At 40.5% G+C, this 23,818-nt stretch overlaps 1 long non-coding RNA gene across 1 annotated transcript; it reads left to right on the top strand.

The window, feature by feature from the left end:
- The first annotated feature begins 5,074 nt into the window (after window positions 1-5,074).
- LOC107199314 lies at window positions 5,075-23,128 on the top strand. The gene is made up of 3 exons (XR_001519198.2): window positions 5,075-5,171; window positions 18,348-18,444; window positions 22,465-23,128. It is a non-coding gene; the product is annotated as an uncharacterized LOC107199314 (long non-coding RNA).
- The last annotated feature ends 690 nt before the right edge of the window (window positions 23,129-23,818 follow it).

Genomic DNA, 23,818 nt, shown 5'->3' with positions numbered 1-23,818 from the left:
TTTATGTTGCCACTCCATCACTTATAGGAATTACAGGGGAAAATGCATTTTTGATGATGCCAAGAGAAGCGATCACTTTCTGATATGCAGTGGTTGCACAAAATACCTCAGATTGCATTTAACAAATGAATGACATCATAAACTTGAATCAGACACCACCAGGAGCACAGCAGAGTGTTTTCTTATGATCCCTCAATAGCAGCTGCTAAATAGAAACATTTGTATTGGAGTCACATTGTGGCTTTTTTGTAATACTCAAGACTTTGGAGAATGGCAGTGAAAAGCTATTCGTACACATTGTGTCTGGCTCACTATTCCACTAAGTATTTTAGCTATAATCCACAGACTAATGTTCCTGCAGGTTCTGGAATAGAAATATCCTAATCTGAGGCACTACTGCATTCAGATGATAAAACTGGGTTTGTTTTAATTTTTCTCTGTGTACAAGTGTAAATTTCTTTGTGAATTTCTCAATATGGTTGTTGTAGATCATGAAGGGAATGAGTTTTCTGCAAAAATATTAGTAATTTTACCTCCATATCTTTTTCTCTCTCCAAACCTTTATTTCAGATGAAATAAAGACCTTTTAACAGTACTATTTATAAATGCCAAGGAACCACCCTCAGACATGACTATGAACAGAAACAAGAATTTTTACACCATTTTTACTCATTATAAAACACTTTTGTGTGAGCTTCATTGAATCTTCTCTGTTGAAAGTGTAAGGATTTACTCAATAATTGCAATAATACAATTGCAATAATTAATTCAGGTTTCTAGCTTTGCATTAATCTCCTCTCATGGAACAGTGGGATTCTCCAGCACAGAGGTGATACAAACAGCTGGCACAGAGGAGAAAAGGAAATAACATGTCTTAGTAGTGGATTCTCTCTATAATCCAGGGGCTCTAGTACAACCACAAATAAGGAAAACCCTAGTTAAAGTCCTTAATCTAATAAATAGGGGTTTTACACAAAGGGAAACAATTTTAAGTAAAAAGGCAGAAAGACCAAATTCAGAGTAGCTAGGATTTAAAATCTGAGTCCCAGCCACCTATAACCCTAAAGAACATGTACTGACTAATGATTTTTCATGGCCAGATCATCTTTCAGCCTACATCTCCCACTTGCCTTTCTTTAACTCCTGAAATATTATCATGAACCTGAGAGGCTTTCCCTAATAAATGGATATTAAGACATTTCCCAGTAGAAGCCTAATTTGTCAGATAATATTGAGCAAACTCTAGTTAGCTGCAAATGTGTCACCTGTGGCTGGATTCAGCAGCTGCCGCTCATGATATGGTGCCAACAGCAAACAAGGAAATGTGTCGAGGATTGCAGGTCAGACTGACCATTTCCTCTGGCCAGCACCATAAAGTCATTTTCTCACTGCACAGCTACTCAGACATGAGGCAAGTGGCCAGAGTTTTGTCCTAACCACTCCTGCTACCTTTTCCATCCCCGTGCAGCATGTTGTAGTGCAAGGGAAGAGCCTGGCACAGGAAGACTGTAAAACAAGGACATTGTGGATAATTCCTGAGTCTTCTCCATGTCCAGACAATCCACAGATGAATGCAGAGCAGATGACCAAGTGACCTACATTTATTGCTCTTTCCAGCTGAAGTTAATTGAAGGTTTTCAATCAGATATCTGTATCTGGAAATTCTTTACATTCCTGTATAGAATGTTAGTCCTTCCCTGAACAGCAGAGAATGAAGCTGTATCTGGTCTCTGGAGTAGGCTCCACCTTTTCCCCAGGATTTTCCCACTGAGGAGATGACTGGAGTTTACCACAGGTGCTCTCTGACCTGCAAAGCCACATTCATTCACATCATACCCAGAATACAAATTTAGAAGAAATTGAGGAGAAACCCACATACATCTCTGTGCACTTGTGTCTTGTTCTAATTTGACATCAGACCCTCAGACAAAATATTTCAATATGGCCATTTCTTCTGTCACTACCAGCACTTATATTGTTATTTGGATGTAATTGCCAGTGCAACCGCCCGTGCTCTTCAGCCTGATTAACAGCAGCCAATTAAGAAGCTGACAAGAGAGGAGATGCTGAGATACTACAGCAGGTTGTCAGAGCAGAGAACTATCAATGCTCTCTCTCAGAGATAAAGCTGAAGGAATCAGCTGGGACTGGAATACTCTTGCATTGTGTTGCATTTGGAAAAAAAAAATAAAAGTGAAAATAAATAGAAAAAAAATTTTTCTTCCCTAGGGGGTTTATAATCTATAGACAAACAGATGTTATCCAAATTTATGGATCAGGAAACTTGAGTTATAATTGCCATGAAACTAATTCACTATCTTTAGCAAAGGAAGGAGGGGAAAGAGAAAACTAAAAGCAATGTATTTCAAGAGGGCAGACTTCAATAAACACTGTAAATTGGTGGGTGAGATCTCCTCGGAAACAAGTTGAAGTGACAAAAGAGTCCAGAAGAGTTGGCAATTCTTTAAAGAAATGACAGTGAGAGCACAATCAGAAGCCATGCCAACATGAACGAAGGATAGGAAGTGTAATCAGAAAACAATTTGGCTAAACCATGAGCTCTTCAATGACCTGGAGCTAAATAAAATGTACAGGAAGTGAAAACTACATTGAAATACTAAAGACAAATGTGAATGAATGACATAAATATGTGGGGAAAAATTCAGAAAGGCAAAGGTACAAAAAGAGAGGAAATAAGCAAAGGAAGCAAAAAGCTTTCTGTAAGCACATTTGCAGTAAAAAGAACTCTGAGGGAAAACAGTGGTTTACTGCTCAAAGGAGAGAATAAATTCCTGCCAGATGAGTCCCAGAAAAGTTAAATGTTTGGCATCTTTTTCTATTTCAGCCCTCACTGGAAAGGTTAACTATGACAAGACAGTTGATAAAACCAAGAGGCAACAACTCAGGTTACAGCAGGGGAAGATCAGATTAAAAAATACTTAGGGTTCCAATATTTAGGGTTCCAATTCAGTGGGGAGTTAGGACATTTATGCCAAGATATTTAAAGAACTTAAGAACTTAAAGAACAGTAAGAAATAATCTCACAGGCATTAGCAAATCTCCTAGAGAATTCATGCAAGATCTGTAGGGTCAGAAGAGTGAAGAAGAGCCAGCAGACCACGTATCTCTATGAAGGAATAAAGGAGGAGATAGGACTGACAGTCTAACTTGGTACCTGGAAAAGTACTGGAACAAATAATCCAACTATTTCTAAGTACCTAGGTAGTAACAAAGAGAGAAGTAGCAGCCAACATGTATTTGTCAAGAAGAAATCATGTCAAGCCCACCTAATTCCACTCTACAACAGAGTAACAAGCCTTGTGGCTAGAGAAAGAAAAGAAAATGTCATGCATCTTGACTTTAGTGAGGCTTTTGACACTGTTTCACATAATATTCTCAAAAGCAAGCTAAGAAATCCTGGTCAAGATTAAACTACAGAGAAAAGGCATGTTAAAATAGCTGGAAATCTGAATTTTAAGGGTAATTTATCAATAATATGGTGTCAAAATGGTAGGATTTTACCAGATGGAAATCACAGAGTTCTGTCCTATTTCTGGCAAAGTTCAGTATTTTTATGAATGATTTGGAAGAAGGGATAATAATGTGTTTATTGCATTTACAGATAAAATCAAGCTCAGGCAGACAGTTTGCAAACACACTGAACGATAGAACAGGAACCAGAAAACTTGTGGCAAATAAGAGAGGTGGTGAGGAAAAATGAGGACCAATTCAACAGGAAAAAATGAAATGTATTCACATGGGTGAGAAATACAATTGGTTCAAATACAGGACAGAGAACTGTTGTAGAGATAAAGTGATTAGGGAATCAACAAATGAACATAAATTGACAATTTTGTTTTTTTTGAAAACACAAATATGAGACTGGTGTGTACAAGTAAAAATGTCACCTGTAAGTCTTCTGAAAGATCCTCCTGCCCTACTCAGCCCTGCAAGGCTGCATCCAGCAGCGAGAATGCAATGTGGAGAAAAATGTGACCCAGGAGGAAAGAACTGGGATTCCCTTGGAAAAGGGCAAGTCTGAGAGGAGACATAAAAACATTCATGAAGTGCTTGAAAGAAAAAAGGAATAAGCTCATCTTATATGCTGAGGCCAGGATTAAACACAAGGATTTTAATTGCAGCAAGAAATCCAACATTAAAAAATTAATTTGACAGACATTTGCCAGAAGTCGTTTAGGTAGAGGTGATCGTAACACTGAATAGACAGATAACCTAAAAGGTTTCAACATGTTTCTTTTTCCCATCTTTTCTTTTCATGACACACTGTGGATTTCAGGGACACAGGTCACAGATGATTAACCAAAGTTCACAGGGGGCATCTAAAATCAAGCAGAAAATTGAAGGCTGACCTTAACAACACCAGTTCAACAGTCTTTGCCTCAGAATATCTTTTCTCTCACTTCCTCTGTCTCAATAAATAGATTGTACATGCAAAGTATGCAATAAATGGCACATTAATTTTTTTTTCACTTAGAAAAGAAAATAACATCCTGTTTGATTTTTTCATTTCTAGTTTTGTTGCCTCTCTTATGATAACATGAGTAAAAGGAAGGTGATACCAAAGCACAGTTGTCTGGTGGAAAATATATTTCAGATACACAAATATGCCATTAGACTTCTGCATAATTGGATACTAGCTGATTAAAGGTCACCAACAAAAAGCTTTTTGACACAGCCCCGAAAAAAGCTCAGCTCCCTCATATAGCACATGTCAGTGCAGAACAGAGAAATGACACATCCAGTTTATTATATCACATTTACAATTTAGAATGGATTATTAGTGACAATATTTCTTTTACAGAAATAGCAGATGCCATCTCTTTTTATTAGAAATGCTGTGAATAATAATTAATAGCCTCCTTTGCTGTGTTAATAATATACTCATACCCAGTAAATATTGGCTAAATAATTAAGTAAAGGGGTTTTTTTTCTTTCCAATCCCCAAGCAATTTGCTTAATTTGATAAAATTTAATTGGAACAGTGAAGACTTGGTTAATATTTAAAAAACAAACAGTTAATCATGTTCTTTTGCACTGCCTGTATCAGCTCCATCAGAAGCACCATGCTGCTCTAGAGGGACAGACAAACCAGAAGTGAGACACCAGAGATACCAAGTGCTATCTTTGAAAAATGGACTTTTAAAAAACATGTAAGTGCTTTCCTCTTCCTGGAATGAATTGGGGCCTAAAATATTCTCAAATCCCAGCCCATTCCTTAAGTGTATTCTTGGCACATATATTCTCTGAAAGTTGTGGGAATTGAATATCCAACTGTTTAGATGCCTTTGTCAGTTCCACTGTGTATTAAAATAACTTTAATAACTGCTGATTATGCCTCAAGTGGATAAAGAAAATAAGATACAGAATGCCATACATATACATAATATCCTTACATGTTTCCTGCACAGTTTAGAATTCTCCTACACTTTTAATCTAAAGTAGTTCAGTTTTAATCTGAAATAGGAGTTATCAGTAGCACACATAAATCATTTTCTACAAACAATGGTGGCAGGGAAAGGTGTTTTCAGTCCTTTGCAGATCTTCCAAAATATTTGTAGAAGTAATTCACACTTGCAGCAGCCAAACCTATGAATATTTTGCAATTTACTTCAAATAAAATCTCTATAAGTGAAAGACCAATTTCTACCCCCATTTAAATTTTCTCCTTGATCAGGGTGACTGCAGACAGTAGGTTGTATGAGACAGTAAGACTAAACCTAGTTCATTATTATGAACTCCATGGTTTTTAACGATTACCTGAGCTTTGAACACTTCATTCCCATTAAAGGTAAGAAAAACTGGCTGTTTAAAATCCTTGATGACTTTGAAATTTCTAGCCAGCTCGTCTGAATTCTGCTGAGGAACTGACTCCGTGTATGTTCATGCAAATCCTATTAAAGTCGGTGAAAGTCGCAAGCATGTCTCTGGGGCAGAGTGGGACCCCCTGCTATCTAGTCAGTGCAAATTAACAGCTGGGAGTGGAAGGAATGTAAAAAAGCAAAATCTCTTCACAGGGCCACATTGATATGCAAGGGATTTGCTTGTCAGGGCGAGATGTGTGATATGAAGTGAATGTTTATTGCACGCTGCAGGGAGCATCCAATAGTAGCCAAAAGGAGATATCTATAGTAGATCTGGATCGGAAGCTGTCTAAAAGCCAAGGCAGAGTGAAAAGCCTTTTGATAGAGAATACCTTTGTGATCCTACTTATTGCTTGTTAGAGGAAAAAAAAGTTGCCAGAATTTGCAAATTGAGGAAATAGTGAATCCTGATATTTTGCCATCACTTGTAACAACTATTTTGCAGTAATTTAAAGCATGCTTATCTATAGGGGTGGGTGGATGCAAAAAACTCCATAAATTCCAGCAGTGTTCCCACAGGAATTCAGGGAGAGGGGCGAAAATTTTCAGAAGTGATGTGGACTTTAGTCTGATAAGTCAGGTAAACTGTTGTGGCCCCTGGCCACAAACACCAGTTTGGCTGATATAGATGGTCCCCTCCTCTTACAGAGGGACTAAAATTCTTTTGTTCACCTGATTCCTGGAAGAACAAAGTAAGGATTTTTTATCTGTGTTGTGTTTAGGGTGGCCTATTAGAGTCTTTCTTCTAGAAATATGGAGCAGGACATTATTTCCTCTTCCAACAGGAACCACAGGCATCTAAGCAACCTCTGCTCCCTTCCACTCTGCTGCTGATCTCCATCAATGTGTGGTACAAAAACAAAGCTGCTGCTTGCTGCTGCTACTGCTACCGAACCCCCACCCTCTGAGAGGGACCAGTCCAAGGGCACCAGGTGCTTGCTCAGGGATGAAGACACCAATTAAGGATTGTCTAAGGATTCTTTCCTCTGCCACAGTTCTTTTCACCAGAGCAAGCAACCATTCAGATGACCAACATTGCCCCAAAAGTTTTTCTGGAATCACCTATGGTATTTGGTTGGAATTCAAATGCCTTGAGTCATTAAGCTAGTTACATATTTTGGTTAAGTTACACACGTTACAGCACAAATCACGTCTGCAATACCAACATGAATGATAATTTGAATGATCCCCTGCAGATCAAGAGTTACTTTCCAAAAGAAATTTGCAAATTACATTTGCTAATGGCCACATCAGGGAATTTTGCACTATGTTCATGAACCATTTGTGAACAGAAAATGGGGAGCTTCATCAAAAAAATCACTCATTTTGAGTTCTTGCCATGCTCTTGCTGGTAGCAGTACTAAATCCAAAAGCAACACCCACACACTTTCAAGCTGTAGACAACAAAAATCAAAGCCAGTGGGAAAAGTGCAAATAAACATAACAGACAAAATAAACAGTCACACACAGCAAAGGTGATAGACAGAGAAGCTGAGGATTTCTCCAGAGTTAGGCCATGGGATCAGGTCAAGTCCTGCTATGCTGCAGGACCTCAAGCTCCAGCTGACAAGTGGGAATGGCTCCACATTGTCCAGCAGCAGAGGTGGCACAGCCAGCTGTTCTCACTGCCCAGACAGCTGGGACATTGCAGCTGGTTATCAATCAGCATGTAAGCACCAGTTTCTAACCTGGCATTTTGAAGTGAGGTGTCACACTTTGTTTCAGGACCTCCCCCATGCAGCAGACCAGCCAGAGGAGATGGTGCTGCTGGGCACTGTGGCCTCGCTGGTCACCTGGTTTGCCAGTGCTAGTTAGAAATCACAGTGCTCTGATAAGAAAAACTTCAGTGAATCCAAATCTGTGGCCTTAAGGAGTGATGTGTGCATCATCCCATATGCCACACAGTATCAAATGAAAGCAGGGCTTGACTAGAAACCAATTAGAAAACTCATAAGGTCATTAAAAAATGTATGCAAAACCATTCAGAAATGAATGTGTGGGCAGATGTGAAGCGCTATGTGTGTGCAGTCCAGAGTCAGATGCCTTGTGCTTGCCAGCCCTGCAGCCCCTTGGGTCCTTCTGAGTCCTGCTGGCTGAAGTCTACCTAGTGCAATTATCTGCTAACAGGAATTAAAGGAAATAACTGCCCAAATGCCACTGAGGATCAGAACATACAGGCTGTGATTTGCTCCCTACTACAGTAAGGAAACCAAAGGATTTGTCTCTTCTAAATGCTCTGTCTTTCTATTCTTCCAGACTTAAAATTCAATTTTTTTCCAGCAAATGCTGGAGTTATACCAGTATATATTATCAACTCAGATTTAATCCTAATTATTTCTTTCCCACTGAACATCTGCATTTGGACTTCTTCTCTCCAGTAATGCTGGCTAACGTGTCTCTGCAGCCTACCTCAGTTTAGATGTTTATTTGGAAAGGTGGAGAGGGGTGATAGAAACCTTGAGCATCAGCCTGACTTTTTCCCCTGATCTCAACAGCAGGTTTGACTTGGAAAGCAGAACCTGTCAGAAGATGCTGAACACCAACCAGCACCATCCTTTTTCCACTTTCCTTTGGCACTAAGTTCAAAGTGAAACTTCACAAGAGATTGCAGCTGTGTCCTTTGAGCCCTGTGACTCAGCACCAGCACGACAGCCTCACACATGAGGAAATGCGTGTGCAAAAAACACTTTCTAGGAGGCTTCTGCCTAATGCTGGGAAGCACTGATGCACTCTGGCTCCAGGGAGAGGTAAAAGGTTGATTGCCACCCACTCAATAACCATTTCCTTCTGCGTGATCGATGGAGCATCATCGGAGCCCCGTCTGGTGACAGGTGCCTGTTAGCTATCGGAGCCAGGGGATGGGAATGGCTCTGTGATAGATGCTCATGGAGAGGGAAGCAGCAAAGAGCATGGCAGCAGTAAAAGGAAGGAAATAGGCTTACTGCTGAACGGGGCAGCAGGCAGTAGGGTAACGTGAGGGACATTGATTGAATCGGAGCATTTCTTTATACTTGGAGCCCCGACTGCAGCACTCTCATTGCACCATGTAAAGTTCCTTTTAGTGCATGCTTGGTGACATCTTGACACACTGATTTTAGCATTGCTCGCTCTGTAATCCCCAGGGGAAGCTATCTGAGTCCTGAACAGTGTTTTTGAGTAATATCTTCAAACTAAACCCATTTTCCACTTCCCTCCCTGCCAAGGTCACTGAGTTTCTGATCTCAAAAGCAAAAGCTTTACAGGAAAGGTGAGTGGGAAGAAGAATGAAGGCTTGGGCTGCTCCTTTGGAGCAGCAGCTGGCACAGCTCAGGCTGTGCAGTTTACAGGCAGCATTAGCTAACATCAGGCTAAAGCTTTCCCATGTAGGCAGAGCAGGAGCACGGCAGGGAGCCAGGCTGTCCTGAGAGACACAGCCTGCCTTGTTGTGCTCTGGGGATTGCACAGTGAGACAATGTTCTCACAGGGTGGTAAGCTACAGCCCAGTTGTTCTTAGATCCACAAGGGACACTGGGGAAACCCTAATGGGATGGAATTATTGGTGGCAGGGGAAGGGGCTGGGTGTGGGACGTGCCTTTCCCCAAAGTGGGGCAGTGAGGAAACCTCTCCTCTGGGAAGAACCTGCCTCTCCTCCCACCACTGAGGAATTAGGAGATGAGAGAGCTCCCAAAGCAAGAATATTCAGGTGCTTATAAGCAGATCTTTCCTTTCCCTGTATCAACTAAGATGTTTACTTAGAGCAGCTCTTTAAATATCATAGAATCATAGAATGGTTTGGGGTCAAAATTACCTTTAAGACCACGGAGATACAATCCCTGTTCTGTGAGCAGGGACACTACAATATCCCCCCATCCCAGCCTGAGATGCTGTTACACAAACCTACGTGTCCCAAAGGCTGACTGCAGGAACAGTGCTCCCACACACATACCTGCATGTACATGGGCACGGGGTGACTGCAGAAGTTAATCAGCTTCAAAGCATGCGACACAGTAATCAGAGGTTCACATCAGGACAAGGAAAGAACAGCGGGGCCTTGCATGCACAAATAAATGACCTTTGAGTCCTGTGTTCTCGGTGTGTTCAGACACAGGCCGGACTCTGTTACCAACACCTCGGTGCAGGCACGTTCCCCCGAAAGAGCAGGCGGGGTGATGGCACCTGGGCCCCTCTGCCATCAAAGCAACCAACTTCCAGCTCCTTCCAGGGCAGTGGGTGCAATTTCATGGCCCCTCTCTAATTATGTTACCCCCTCCACAAAGTGTGAAGGGCTGGGGTTTGGTGCTTATCTGTAGCTTGTTCACAGGGACAGGAAACACTGGGGCAATAATTTGCTTTTACATTTCATCAAGCCATCAGACAACACAAACAACTAGGAATGATGAAACCACCTGAATTTTTAATAGGGTCCTACCATGAGGAGCCTGAGGGAATAAGAAAGGCTACTGTTCCATGAGCATGCAAAAAATCTGAAACAACTGTGGAACAACCAAATAAAATAAACTACCCCTACATCTGTAAATATTTGGGGAAATTATGTCAAAACTAAGGCACAAATTTCCTCCATGTAAAAATATAATAAAATACATCCACAGATTAATCCCCATCACACACATATCCAGGAACAATGTGAAGGTACAGACTAATGTACATGTAAAACACAAAATATCTATGCCTTATGGCACTCATAATTTGAATTTTTCACATGAACTGCTCAAATATTTTTGTGCATCTGCTAAACTGCTTTGGGAGTAACATGAGAGTACACTATGCCTAATAACTTAAGGAAAACTTTGAAGCTTCATTTTCCAGATTTTTACTCAAGGAAGTATTAGTCATTAAACTTGGGCATTTTTTACCTTTTCCAGAGAAGTGGTTACAATATTTCCCATTTTAATCAATCCAAAAGGAAAAAAATATACAAACTTCTCTGAAAAGTTCTTTGCATTAATCACAAAAAACTGTATTTAAACTGAAATAATTTTTGCATTATCTGCCCCTTTCAGAGTTCTTTTCAGGGTTAATTTCTAAATGGAAACATCACATTCAACTCAAAAGTCAAAATGTTTGCAATAGATAACTCCTAGAAAAAAATGTTGCAATATTTAAAGGAAATTCTTTCTGCTTGATTCCATAGGTTTGACTCAAGTTGTTAAACTGTTTTATTCTGTCCAATTTTTCTTCTGTTTCCATGAAGGAAAATTGTTCATGGGCATTTACTAATGACCATCTTTCATAAGTGGAAAATTTAGCAGTACAAGGAAGTAAAAGATTGGGCCCAACCCAAACACACTAAATAACTGGATGTGTTGCCTAACTCTGCAGTGATTCAGGATCTTGCCAAAATGAATTTCTGAGCACAGTTTGCAATAACTACCTCCACTGCTAGTGCAGAATCCTTCCAGTGAGGAATATATATAAAAATAAATTTTAATTATACATACCTTAAATAAATAAATTTTATTTATATAAATAAATAACTATATATTAATATATAAATATAAAATATTTTATATAAATATAATATTTATTTTATAAATTAAATACATTTTATTTATATAATTTTTTTTTATAAATAACTTTATTTAAATTTATTTAAATAAATAAATTTTAACTATACATACTTTAATTATACATATATATTTGCAGGTGCATTTTTAATGATATTTTGAATAATTACATTGTTTTCTTTAAAATGCATTTGAAAGAAAACTGTATTTTGATTACCAGTGTAATACATACTCCCACAGATTTATAGAATATATATAAACTATGCACCTCATGAATGCTTTACTGCATGTCTTAAATAAACTGAATCTGCTGTAAGCAGATAGTTTTGAAGTTTGGGGTTTTTTAATTTTTATTGCTACCTTTGGAAAACTCAGAAGATGTTGAGATATTAAGGGAATATCAGAAAGTTTAACTGCACAGCTTTTTTTTTTTTTTTTTTGTGCTACCTACAAGGTTTTCTTCAAAAGCCTGGGACATGTTACATTGCCTGGCTGAATTGAGAGCACATTTCCTGACCTTCACACATTGTCAGCCAAATCTGGGAGTGGAGGTCTGCAAAGGACACAACAGCTTCAGCAAGGAGAGTTGGGACTGGTGGGCTGTAGTGGGTGTACAACCAGCAGCCCCACTGTGGGAGCCTGGGCCAGCCTGGACACAGCAAACCACGGCACAGAGACAAACATTAGTTACTTCTTGTTTCTGTCTAATAGAGAGAGCTGAGGCAAGGAGAAAGGAGAAAAAGAGAAAACATGCTAGAAATATTTATTTGAAGTTACACTACCTTTCTTCTTTATGCACAAAAACCACTAAAATTCCAGAAGAAAAAGGAAAATGTATTATTTCTGCAGAATAACCTTAAGCCCAGAGGCCAGATCCATTGGTGGTGTAAACATCCACACCAATTTTGCTGGAGCCTAGGTGATTTATTTCAGGGTTCTGCTCCTCACTGGGTACACAGAGACCACAACAACCCAGGACTGTACATGCACCCTCCACCCGCCCAGCCTGTCTTCCATCATGTCACAAAAGCCCCATAAAAACCTGGTTTTGCAAACACCACCACCCTGGGCCAGTCACGGGCAGGAGATAGGGCACTCCTTTCCCCCAGGGTCATGGCCTTCCAGATCCTGCCTCTCACTTCTAAAAAGTCATAAAATGAAGACATTCACTGAAGTATCCCAGGCCCTGCCTGGGAAGGAAGATTCAGAGCCTGCCTCTGGGATGCATTCCCCCCACCAAAATTAGCTCTTGGAAACAGCTCAGGCATATTAGCAACCTGTCCTTAAAGGGGTTTGTCAGATGAGGGCAATGGGAAAGTGCATTCTTCCCCTGTGATTCTGGCCATCCCTTTGCAAGACCCCTGAATTCACAAGGTGCAGAGGAAGCTCCTGAACTGACTAGAGAGACAGAGAGCCCATTTAATGAGAGGAGACAAGGTGTACAAGTTTTGTTTAGCTTCACTGGACAGAGGCTGACCCAGAATGTGTTTGCTGTATCTAAATATCCCACACTGATAAACTGCATGGAAAAATTACTCAAGCAATGGGATGATTGTTGGCTCAATAAAAGAAGCAAACTGCCTGTGAATACCCTTAAGGGAGAATAGGGGTTCTCTAACAATCAAGTTTTTGACAACATTACAAAAGCTATGAGATTTTTCCTTGTAAGTTGTGAAAAATTGTGACTTGAGCAGAGGGACTGTACTCAGTGACCTTCCCATCCCCTCTAGACCTCCATTATATAAAAAACAAACCGAATTTTGCCACAGATTTAATTTGGCTCTGAAATGTTAATCCTATGAATGTGAAAATGTGGCCTAATCAATTTTGGGACTTTAAATGATTTATCACAATTTTAGAGACCAGATATGGCCTTAAAGTAAAAGAATGTGTAAATTGTGTCTTCAGGAGCAGACTCCAGACCTGGGTATACAGCTTTCTGTGCACAGAATAAACTGTGGTGGCTATAGATACAGTTTATTAATCAATTATCTCTGTTTATTGGAGAGCAGGATCTTCCTGCAGCTGCTAAACCAAATGACATGCAATGACAATTATGTAAACTTTCATGGAACTCCAAAAAAGCTATCAGCAGTTTCCTGGCTGTTATTTTTGAGCTGATCTAATCTGACATATGGTGATTCCTTGAGTCATTTGATAGCGTAGAGAGCTAAGTAAACCCCTCTCCAAACACCCATAAAAAGTGGCCCTGCAGTTTTGCTCCTTTTGGAAACCCAGAAGCACAATGCTGCAAAGAGTCAAATATGAGGAAGGATGAAATCTTACAGCAGACCTTGACCTTGGGTGCATCAAACCTTTATAAAACAAAAATAGGTTTTCAGGTAAAGAGCCTACTTTTATAAAAGGAGTCAGCCTTCTGCAGAAGAGCATGAACCTTCATCAGAAAGTGCAAAATCTAACAGACAAAGTTTCCATCCTGACACAGGAATTTTGTCAACAGTACACTTGCTGAAAAAGCTTACTTTTCAGCTGTTGAAGATCAAATTGTTTCAGTTGACTTTTCAGTGAAAAAATAACACTAGTGACCCTTTAGCAATTGCTGGAAAGTTATTCTTCAAATAAATTTCATCCAGACATCTTCCAGGGCCATATTTTTATTTCTGTCTTAACTGGACTCCTGTTTCTTGCTTTAGGTTATATCATTTAATCCTCTAAGAACTGTTTAATCCCATAAATCAGCCATCTATACATGTAAAAACCCTACTTTACACTTCAGAACAGGATTGCATATCCAGACCTGTATCTTAAATATCCTGGAAACACAAACCAAGAGAAAAACTGTCTCAGAACACCAGTTCTGCAGCTGATACCTGCAGAATGAAACTGAGATTAGCCTAAAATATTTGTATTAGCTAATGCTAAACTGCATACCTTGCTTACTATTAATGCCACATCTAAGTAGAAAGAAAATGCTTTTAGAAATCTGAAGTGTTCCATCACAGTGATGAAACAGCTCCAGGACAGAACAGAACTCATCCTGCCTCATTTCCTTCAGCATCTTAAAAATTCTCTGTATTTAGATGCAACTCTGTGCTCACAAAAGCAATATTGCTTAGACTTTCTGTTACTGACTTACAAGCCATTGACCCCACTCAGAATTATAAGGGAATTAATGCTGGGATGAGAAGGGATTTGATTCCAGCAGCAGCTGTAGCTCCTGACTGTGTCCTGTAGCAGTTGGCACATGGTAAAAAGTGAGGTGAAGAAAAGGGCCAAACCAAAGAGCAGAGAAATGGACACTGCTGTGAAGCTGATTTTGTGCCTGCAGCTGAAACAGCAGAGAATATCAAATGTCAGAAGGAAGCTTATCCTCTAAAGCCTTTCAGCCCCATTTTGCACAACAAAGAGATCTGGCTAGTTCAGATAAGGGGTGGATGAACATCCCAACTTTCAGTTGCTTATTTATCTGAGGCACTCCACCCTTCACTAGGCATCTCCTTTCCTTGAATGATTCAAGTCCCTTGATTAAAATATTGTGGCACATTACCAGAACACCACTCAGTCCTGTGCTTTGTCTGTCCCACCCCCAGAGAACGAACACAAAACCTGGTTCTGTCCTCCCAAGTTAACAAAACTCCCACCAACCTCAGTGGCACCAGGACTAGGCCTGGATAAATATTTTCTATCCAGTTGTCTTATCCAGTCATTCTCAACATGGGAGGATATTCACACAAACACACACACACACACACACACACCTTTCTTAAATGAAGTTTTTGTTTGCACAGCTGTGCTAACACCTTACGTGGAAGAGACTTCTATTCTGGAACAAGTTATCACAGTAATTGAGGGGAGTGTGTATCAATAGGCCCCATGAAGGAAAGAAAAGACAACCTTGTCACAGCATAAATTTCTTCCTTTCCCTTTGAAATGCCTCAGTCCAGGTCTTGCTTCTCTCCTCCTCTGTGTTCAACTAGTTTCAATTTGCTGATTTAGGAGACCCTGCTTGATCAAAGAGCAAATCCCTGTAAAGCCAGCATAGGTCTCCAAAGAGCAAGCTCATTCTTCTTAGGTTATCTTCTGTAAATCCACTGAAAATGTTTCCTAGACTTTCCTCAATGGTCCATGTGGAAAATCTTTCCTGCTCACCAGCCTTGAAGAGACCTTCCAAGAAACACCCCTGTAAATGACATGCTATTTATCCATCATCTCCACCACAGATGAAGCTGCTCTCAGGAGAGCCAAGCTGCCAAACTGTTGCTCAAGTCTCGGGACACTAATATTGCTGTTCTGTACATGGCTAAAAATACAGAGAGGGCACAAGTTCAAATACATAACCAAATGTGGTTGTGTTTTCTCTCCTAAACTACAAATTATTACCCTTAGGTGAAGAATTCTCCCCAGATTTACCACACAATCTGCCACCCTGAAGGTGGCAGACCCTTACTATCTCCCCTCTTCTCTGGCATCTGACTCCTTCCAGGTCCCAGTACTGTTAAAGGTCTCTCATTTATTTTCACTTCTAAGTGAGTTAGTTAATAGTTCCTTACCACATTTTCACATCTTTGAATATTTCACCTTAACACATCATTTTAGCGTCTATTTCTATGTCTTTCACTCAGCTGTTATCCAACCGATTTAGCTTAAATAATCATCTTGTTTGATTTTTCCATATGCAAATCAATTTGTTGTATTGTTTGTTTGATGCTACACATGATTAAGTTTCGTTCTGTGGCATCAGCACAGTTAAACTTCTCACCTAGATTGTCTCCCTCACATTTCCAATTTGTCTTCTAATGAAATAAGACTTAACTTGCAAGATGAGAAAAATTAGAATTGTGTAATCGTTTTTAGCAAGGCAAATTGCACAGCTGCAATAGAACACATTGTTTTATACACAGAAACTGCATAACTCCAGGAATTTCAGACATTAACCAGCATTTTTCTAAGACTGATAATTATCACAGCATGCAACATACAGGATTCCCCCAGACATTGTCTGCAGATAATCCACCACTGTGGATCTTTGCACAGCCTTAAGACCTGACCTGAATAGGGTTCCCTGTTTTCTCTACACTCACACATACAAAACTGTCATTTCAGCAGTTTGCAACTGATCAATTAATAGGTCACTCAAACTGTGATGTAGTCAAATATTAACATGGGAACAGAGTGAGTTCCCTCCTTCTGTCACAGCAAAAACCTCTGCAGCAGTGACTTAAATTGGTGAAAAAAATTAACCAGCTCTGCTGGGATCTCATGAGTGAACATCACACTCTCAAGTGGTAAAACTTCACTCAGCCTCTGGAATATCACAGCATCAATCTGTCACATATTAGGGATTTCCCCTTCATGCTATTAGCACATCTCAGACTCAGAAAAATACCAGTAACTAACAGGCTTATTGAGGAAAGAGAACCAGCTTACTCTACTTGTCTGTACATGGAATTATTTATATACCATTGAGAACAATCCTCTTCTCAAACCTGTGCTCATTCTTAGTTTGCACAAAGAGGCAGAATTGTGAATTGAGTTGGTTTTCAGGAAGCCAAACTGCTCTGAGTCTGGACCTGGACCAATTTAAAAATAAAAAAATATAAAAAAATAAAAATTTTAAAAAAAAGAAGTTGTAGGTCATAGTTTGTGCTGCAAAACTGGTGCCAGTGATTTCGTGGCAGATAGTCACACATCTGAGTCAGATCTAAACAAATGTGGCTAGATCATGTCAGAAGGGCTCAGAACCACCAGAAGTGCTGTCTTTTAGATTAATCATAAAACCAAAGTTCAATCCTTGCCTCTGCAGGTACATTAAAGCTTGTCCCTCTATGTTCTTTGTTGGTTACTAACTCTAATGCTCTTCATAAATCTCAGCCTGGTGAAAAATGCTGGATTCTCCAAAAGACAGGAGGTTAAAGGTATTTTTTGTTTTCTAGGAACATGCAGCCCAGCTGTTCTCTGCTTTTTGTGGGCCTTTTTTCAGCAAAGAAAAATAGATTTCTTTTTCTTATACAGTAAAATTTCCCCTCAAAAATTTCTCAGGTTTTTCATCTCCCTTTATCACTTGTTTCTTGTGGAAAAACTTAGCATACTATTGTCTGGAAAAAAGCCACCAACTTTCTTGTTCATGAAAGCTCAGTATCTAAAAGTCTATGAATCATTTTAATGGAAAAAAAATTACCTTCCAAAGAAACCACCAGGAAAAGAAAAATCAATGACTTGTGTCTGTGGAGAGACCAAGGCCACCTTTCACCTCACAGACTTTCCAGAACTAGTCCAAGTTTCTTCCTCATTTCACCATTTTCATTTCAGATGCAGATCTGGGACGTCAGACCTGGTGTTTCAAATCCTTTTGAACTGATATAGATACCATATCATGCTGATATAGATATCTTTTTTAAGTTGATGCAGACAAGATGGGCTTCAAAATGCCCATTGGAACTTACTGACACTCCTGCAGTCGTCTTGTTCTTTGTGAAATTACTGCTTTTTGTGGAAGTGGTGGAAATTTAGAGACAAAAAAAAATAGGTGGAAAGAATTTGGCAATGCTGCTGGGTGCAAATGGAGAGTGTTTACATTCTCTGTAGGCTATAACAACTTTACAACCAGATTTGTGAACACAAAGGGCAGTTTGGCTCAGTCATTTTTTCAACAGGAGTTAATAAACCCAAGTCCACAGCAACATGCCTCCCCAGAGAAATCCAGTTATCTTCCCAAAGCCTTCCAGCTTCCAGGGCCATGTACAAAGTCAGTAATCATGGCTGTGACAGACAGAGCATGCAATGAGTGATAGAAATTGGTCAGAATGCATAAAGGACACAACAACACCCTCCCAGCCCAGCATTTGCCCAGTGAGTGTGGCCATCAAGAGACAAGAGCAAAAACACCAAACCAAGTCATACAGCTCCCTTCCCTATTCCCCCTCCATGGTATCAATGGAAGGCAAATTGGGCACAAGGGCCAGAAGGAAGTTGCAAACAGATTCTTCTAACTCATTTTCAGCCCCATCCAGAAGTGCATGAACACAGATGAAGAAGAGGCATCAGCCTGTGTAACATCTCAGATGGCTGTGGAAGGTGACAGAAAGAAGCAAGACTTGGTGAGTGCTTATTTTTCATGTTGTAGGCAGGGAAAGCAGAGTGCAACTCAGATAATCATGGTGAAAGCTACTTAAAAATACTTTGAGAAAGTTATTATGCCAGATTTCAACCTAGGAACTAAACAGGTATATTAGGACAAAGAGAAGATGCTTTAAAGATGATTTAATACATGGTAAGGAAAGACAACCTGGGTTTTCTGTGGAGACGTGACTGTGGAGGTAATCTCCAGCCATCCTAAATGATAATAAACCACATGCAGTAGTGGTCTCTGCACTTCATTAATTACTGAGGAGAGTTTGCAAAAGATGCTGCAGTTGGGTACTCAGCCTGGTCTCTATTCATGGTGGAAATAAAAAACTATTTGCTCTGTTACAATATTCAGCTGGGTGGCAGCTGGCCTTGGGGTAACGTTGAAAACCTCTCTCACACTGGCAACAAATTCACTTTCTTAAAGTGACTATGCAGCTCTAAAACAGCAAGGTTGGAAAAGAAAATTTTTTAAAAGTAAAAGAAAGGTCAAAAACCTTTCATGATTATTCACTTTTTTGAGTTACAGCCTTCTTATTCCCATAATACCAGTCCAACAATTGTCCAATCCTTTCCTCTTTGTAAATTAAATCCCATGAAGAAAACACTGTTATTTTTCATCATAAAAACATAGGTATGTAAAAGTACTGACCTTATGAATTCAGGGTCAATTATTATTTCTAAATGTGTGCTTACAGACAGGCAAGTAGACGCTGGACAGACCCCAAAAGGTTGTGGATTGTGTTCTGGCTGCCTATTACAGTCATTAAGTAAGTGATTCATTGCCTAGCATTTAGTACTGCCAGACTGTGCCTTTCTATGCAATAAAGAGGGAGAAAGAGCTGCAACATCAAAGTCAGGCACTCACAGTCAGCCATCTGCCTAACACTTTGACTTATGTCCCTTATTTCACATGAATCAGGGTCTGTGGTGGTATACTCTGATCTCCTACCAAACATCAACACTGTTCTAGGTGCTTGGGTTCATACTGTGGGCCCTGCTTGGCAATAAAATCAGTTTTATCTAAGCTTGGCCAAGCATAGAAAGTAATTTCAAACAATATGTGAAGGAAGGATGGCAATGCTTCATGGGGTTTTTTAGGTTTCATGGCATAGGCAGCAGGCTGTCAGCCCACAGCAATGTGTGGCACTCCTCATTCCCCCCTCATGGTCTGACCTCAGGGTGCTTTGCTTCAGTGAGTGAATGTCATTGATCCACTTTTTCTGGAGAAAACAGAAACGTCGTCATATCCCCAAGATATTGCAGTGAGAGTCAAACCCAAATGGTTGCTCCCCAGAGTCCTGCCTAACCCTGGGAGGAAGAATTGTAAACTGGCCTGCTACCAACCTCTGGAGCAGCATTTGGAGCCAAGACTGCACCCCTAACCTGTTCTTCACCCACGCCAGCACCGTGCAGTAGCAGTGAGTGTGTCTCCTGCCATGCATGCAGGGCTGTCAGTGCCACAGGTCTGCTCCAACCCTCTAGCTTCAGACAGGGCATTAACCCAGAATGCAAGCAGCAGGTGGAGGTTCTAGCCAAAGCCAAGGTGTTTGGCAAAGCCACTCTTCCCTCGGGAGTCGGAGAGCATTGTTTCCTGAACAAGCCCAGCCGTGTTTGCTCACTTAATTGTACAGCTGCAGCTTTGCTTCCAGCCCTCACTGCTGTCACCAGACTGCGTAAGACCTGCCAGGCTTCACACACCAGACATGAGACCTGCATGCTTGACTCCTGTCCCCACCTCTGGTACGTCAGACAGTGATGGGGCAATGCCACAGGTGACACCACTGCGGTGCAAAAAAGCTTTCATGCATCACTGAAGACGTAAGTGGCACAGCCAGGCCAGGAGGCAAATAGTGGCAACACACTGTGTGTCTCAGGATCATTCCTGCACTCTTGATTCAGATTTCCTATTGCTAAGATCCAGATGAAGCCGTGCTCTGGCAGCAGGAAGGGATGTAGCTGTCAGGAACAGTTACAGAAAATAGGGGTAGACTCTGGGGATGAGGGGGCCGTGACTCATTCTTGAGCAGCAGAGCCTCTGCAAAAGACATCCCTGCATGCAGCCACTCCTGCCAATGTGAAATGACAACTCTGTGCAATGTCTGGGCACCTCATTGAGCAGCTACTTGTGAAGCCCTTTAAAAGGACCAGTGGTTTTCAAGTGACCTGATCAGCTTCATACAACATGAAATATTCATATAGCTGAATACTCCACTCAGCTGAGTATCTAGTCTGTGACTTGCTTATGAGGAAAATATCTAGGAAATACAGTTATAGCAATAGCATATTTATTCCTATTTGCTGATTTGGAAACTTTGAGCCTCACCTGGCTTCATTTTCTCCTTCCTCTTGTGAAAATACACACCTAGTCAAGTAATTGGTCATGCTCACACAACTCTTTGTGTTCTGCTGCTTTGTTTATTTGAGAATCACACATGCACACACACTTGAGAGGGAGATAAAATCACTGGCTGAGAGGTTTTATCTTGCCTATCTGTTCCTCAAATAGGTCCATTTGACTTGGAAAGGAAGAGGATAATTTGATTCCTAACAGAAAACGTCCTCCTTTGATCTGATGTTTTTGCAGTTAGCCATTCCCCAATAGATATTTTCCGTGTGATGTTTTCCTTTTGTTTTATTGCATTCCTGTCTTATTTTACAATAACATATTTGAGAGAACCCACCCTTCTCCCAGGGAAACATCATATCTAACCCATTCACAGTCAAGCATAACTCTAAAATTCACAGCACTGCCTCCTATACTGTCCTGCTTCTTCAGATGGTAGAACTATCTGGCTGTGCTTGCATTTAAGCCAGCAGATGCTAGTATTACTACATTTCAAAGGACCCAAATCAATCTACTTCCTTCATTGTCCTACTCTCGAAAAAACCTAGACAGAGAAGCCTGAGGCTTTGTAGTTTTTGAAGTGCTCTAATCTAGACAGATCTTACCATTGCTGTCATAATTGATTAAGCTGTTGCCAGCATCCCCTGCATCTCCAGAGAGCTGTCATGGTTCACATTCATCAGGGCATGCTCCAAAGTTCACACACTTCCACAAGGCACAGCTCAGTGAGAGTTGGACGTCATTAGAATAATAATACTTTGTACTTGAATCTCGCCTTTCATCACAGGCTCCCAAGGCACAGTGCAAATACTCGGAGTCCACTCCTGCTACCCCTTGTCACACCCTGTGATACTGTACAGCAATTCTCTCTCCATCTAAAAATGATCCACGGAGCTGTTTGCAGAGTAAGATACACCAAGGACAAGTGAATATTTACCAAAGAAGTGTCATGGTGCTTTTGAGAGAAAGGGGTTACTCCTGTTCTAAACTGATGGAAAAACTTAGTGGTTTGTACTGGTCTCCAAAGAGAACTGAAAGTTGTCCCTCAGACCAGGCTTGCTGGTCTCCCACACTGGGTACCTGCAGAGGTTGCCTCCAGCAGCAACCAAGTATCCCCACGTAGGATTTTGTGAGTCATAAATGTAGGCTTTGCTTGCAGACAGACAGTGAAGGAGCCGTGCAGATGGGAGTGGATGCTCTGGGGAACATTCTAATGTTGAAAACATTTACAGGTGAGTTGGAGCATCTTCTTTCAGTCCTCGATGTGCTTCACCAAAGAGGCTGCAGATGACTCATTTTGGCAGTTAACACAAAGCAGTGTTCCCAAATTCCTGCTCAGTGTCTAGTCACTACAAATTCCCTTTTTTTGCTAGCCCATGGAATTCATTAGCTATTTATTTATTTCCTTACTTACTGACTTCAACAAAAGCACATATTAAATGTAGTTTAATAATATCCTAAAATGTTAATTTTCTATGTTCTAAACAAACAGAATATTCATTCAATCTGTGTGCCCAGTCAGAGATGCAGTGGATACATAATTTTTACAGGTATATTTAATGTATCTCTTCCAATTTCTGGGATGCTTCTTTACATGTTAACTTTACACCCCTACTTATCTGTTCTCCCCTTTTCTTCTGTCTAGACTTAAACAGTGAGAAGACATTACATGACTAAAATGAAGTAGCTCAAAGAAAAATTCACCAATGCCCCAAATCCACCAAAAATGCCCCAAAGAAAGGGCAAGCTGACTTGGAAAACCAGGAGCCATCTCTACTCCTACCAGCTGGAGCTTCTCCCACTTCTACAGCCATTAAAGTTATGAAATGTTTGGATGTTTTACTAATTCTATTAAGAAGCAGAAAGGCTGTTCCCACCATGACCAGAAAATGAAACAGCAGCAATCACACGGGAAAACGCTCAACTTCCCAGACTCAGCGGTTTTATTAGTGCAAATACCCTCCAGACAGACAGCCACACATTTTCCTGCTTCCTTACACTGAACCCTAATTCAGCCTGGGGTGGCTAAGCTGGTGCTACTAACCTTCTTCTCCAGCTCATTTCACCTGCCGGAAGGAGTGGCCTGCTGATGAGGATTTTGACCAAGGATTCTAACACATTTGTTGTTTATTTTGTCTCTCTTTCTTTTGTGGATTGCCTGAGTAACTTTGGGCAAGTTGTTGGTGTCCCAGCTCCCCAGCTATGAAATGGAAATAGTATGCTGAAAAACTGCATCAAGAAAGTTAATTTTGATGAACCTGGTATATGCTGCTAATAAAAATTTTGGAAACACCATTTCCCAGGTTCCATCACTAGCCTTGGTCTAATTCTTTCCTAGGACTTCTCTAGCAGCAACAAATTCTGATGTGACAAGCATGGAATTTTTTTGTGTTGTTGTGTATACTTTTTCCTTAATCATTCAGCTCCTGGATTCATCTGATTCCTCATAATCTCACTCCCCATTAAAATAAAGCTTAAAGTTTCATAGTCAGGAAATTGGAGTGTAAGGAGGAGGGAAAGGAAAGAAATGAATGCCAAAAAGAATGAATGAAAAAGGGGAACACCAGGAACAGCCCAATATTAGTTATTTTAAAGTATCAAGATTTCTGAGCTGATAGAGGCTTAATTAAGGATTAAAAAGAAAGAATTATTTTTAAGCGCGGAGCTGACAATACCAAGGTTCGTTCTTCCTGTTTCTTCCCCTTCAGGTGCTATTGCAGTAAAGATCAGATCAGCACAATTCTCTCCAATTCACCAGTACAGGCACCTAAACTCCAGCCCCAGCACCACCCGAGTCTTTGGGAAAGTGAGACAGAGCTCCTGCTGTTTTGAAGCCAGCTCACAGCGCGGTGTCTCGCTCGCTAGGCAGCAATGTGATGAGTGTATTAGCATTTAGCAGAGGTATATAAAGTCATGGTCCCTGCCTCCAGCAGCTGACAACATCGCAATACAGAGGGACAGGAACAGAAAGCCACATAAAAAGAAAAAGTATTAAGCAG

Source organism: Parus major, chromosome 2 (genome assembly GCF_001522545.3).
Source record: "Parus major isolate Abel chromosome 2, Parus_major1.1, whole genome shotgun sequence".
NCBI lineage: Eukaryota > Metazoa > Chordata > Aves > Passeriformes > Paridae > Parus > Parus major.
Note: the sequence above shows the minus strand (reverse complement) of the source record. Positions and strands in the feature narration are given on the sequence as shown.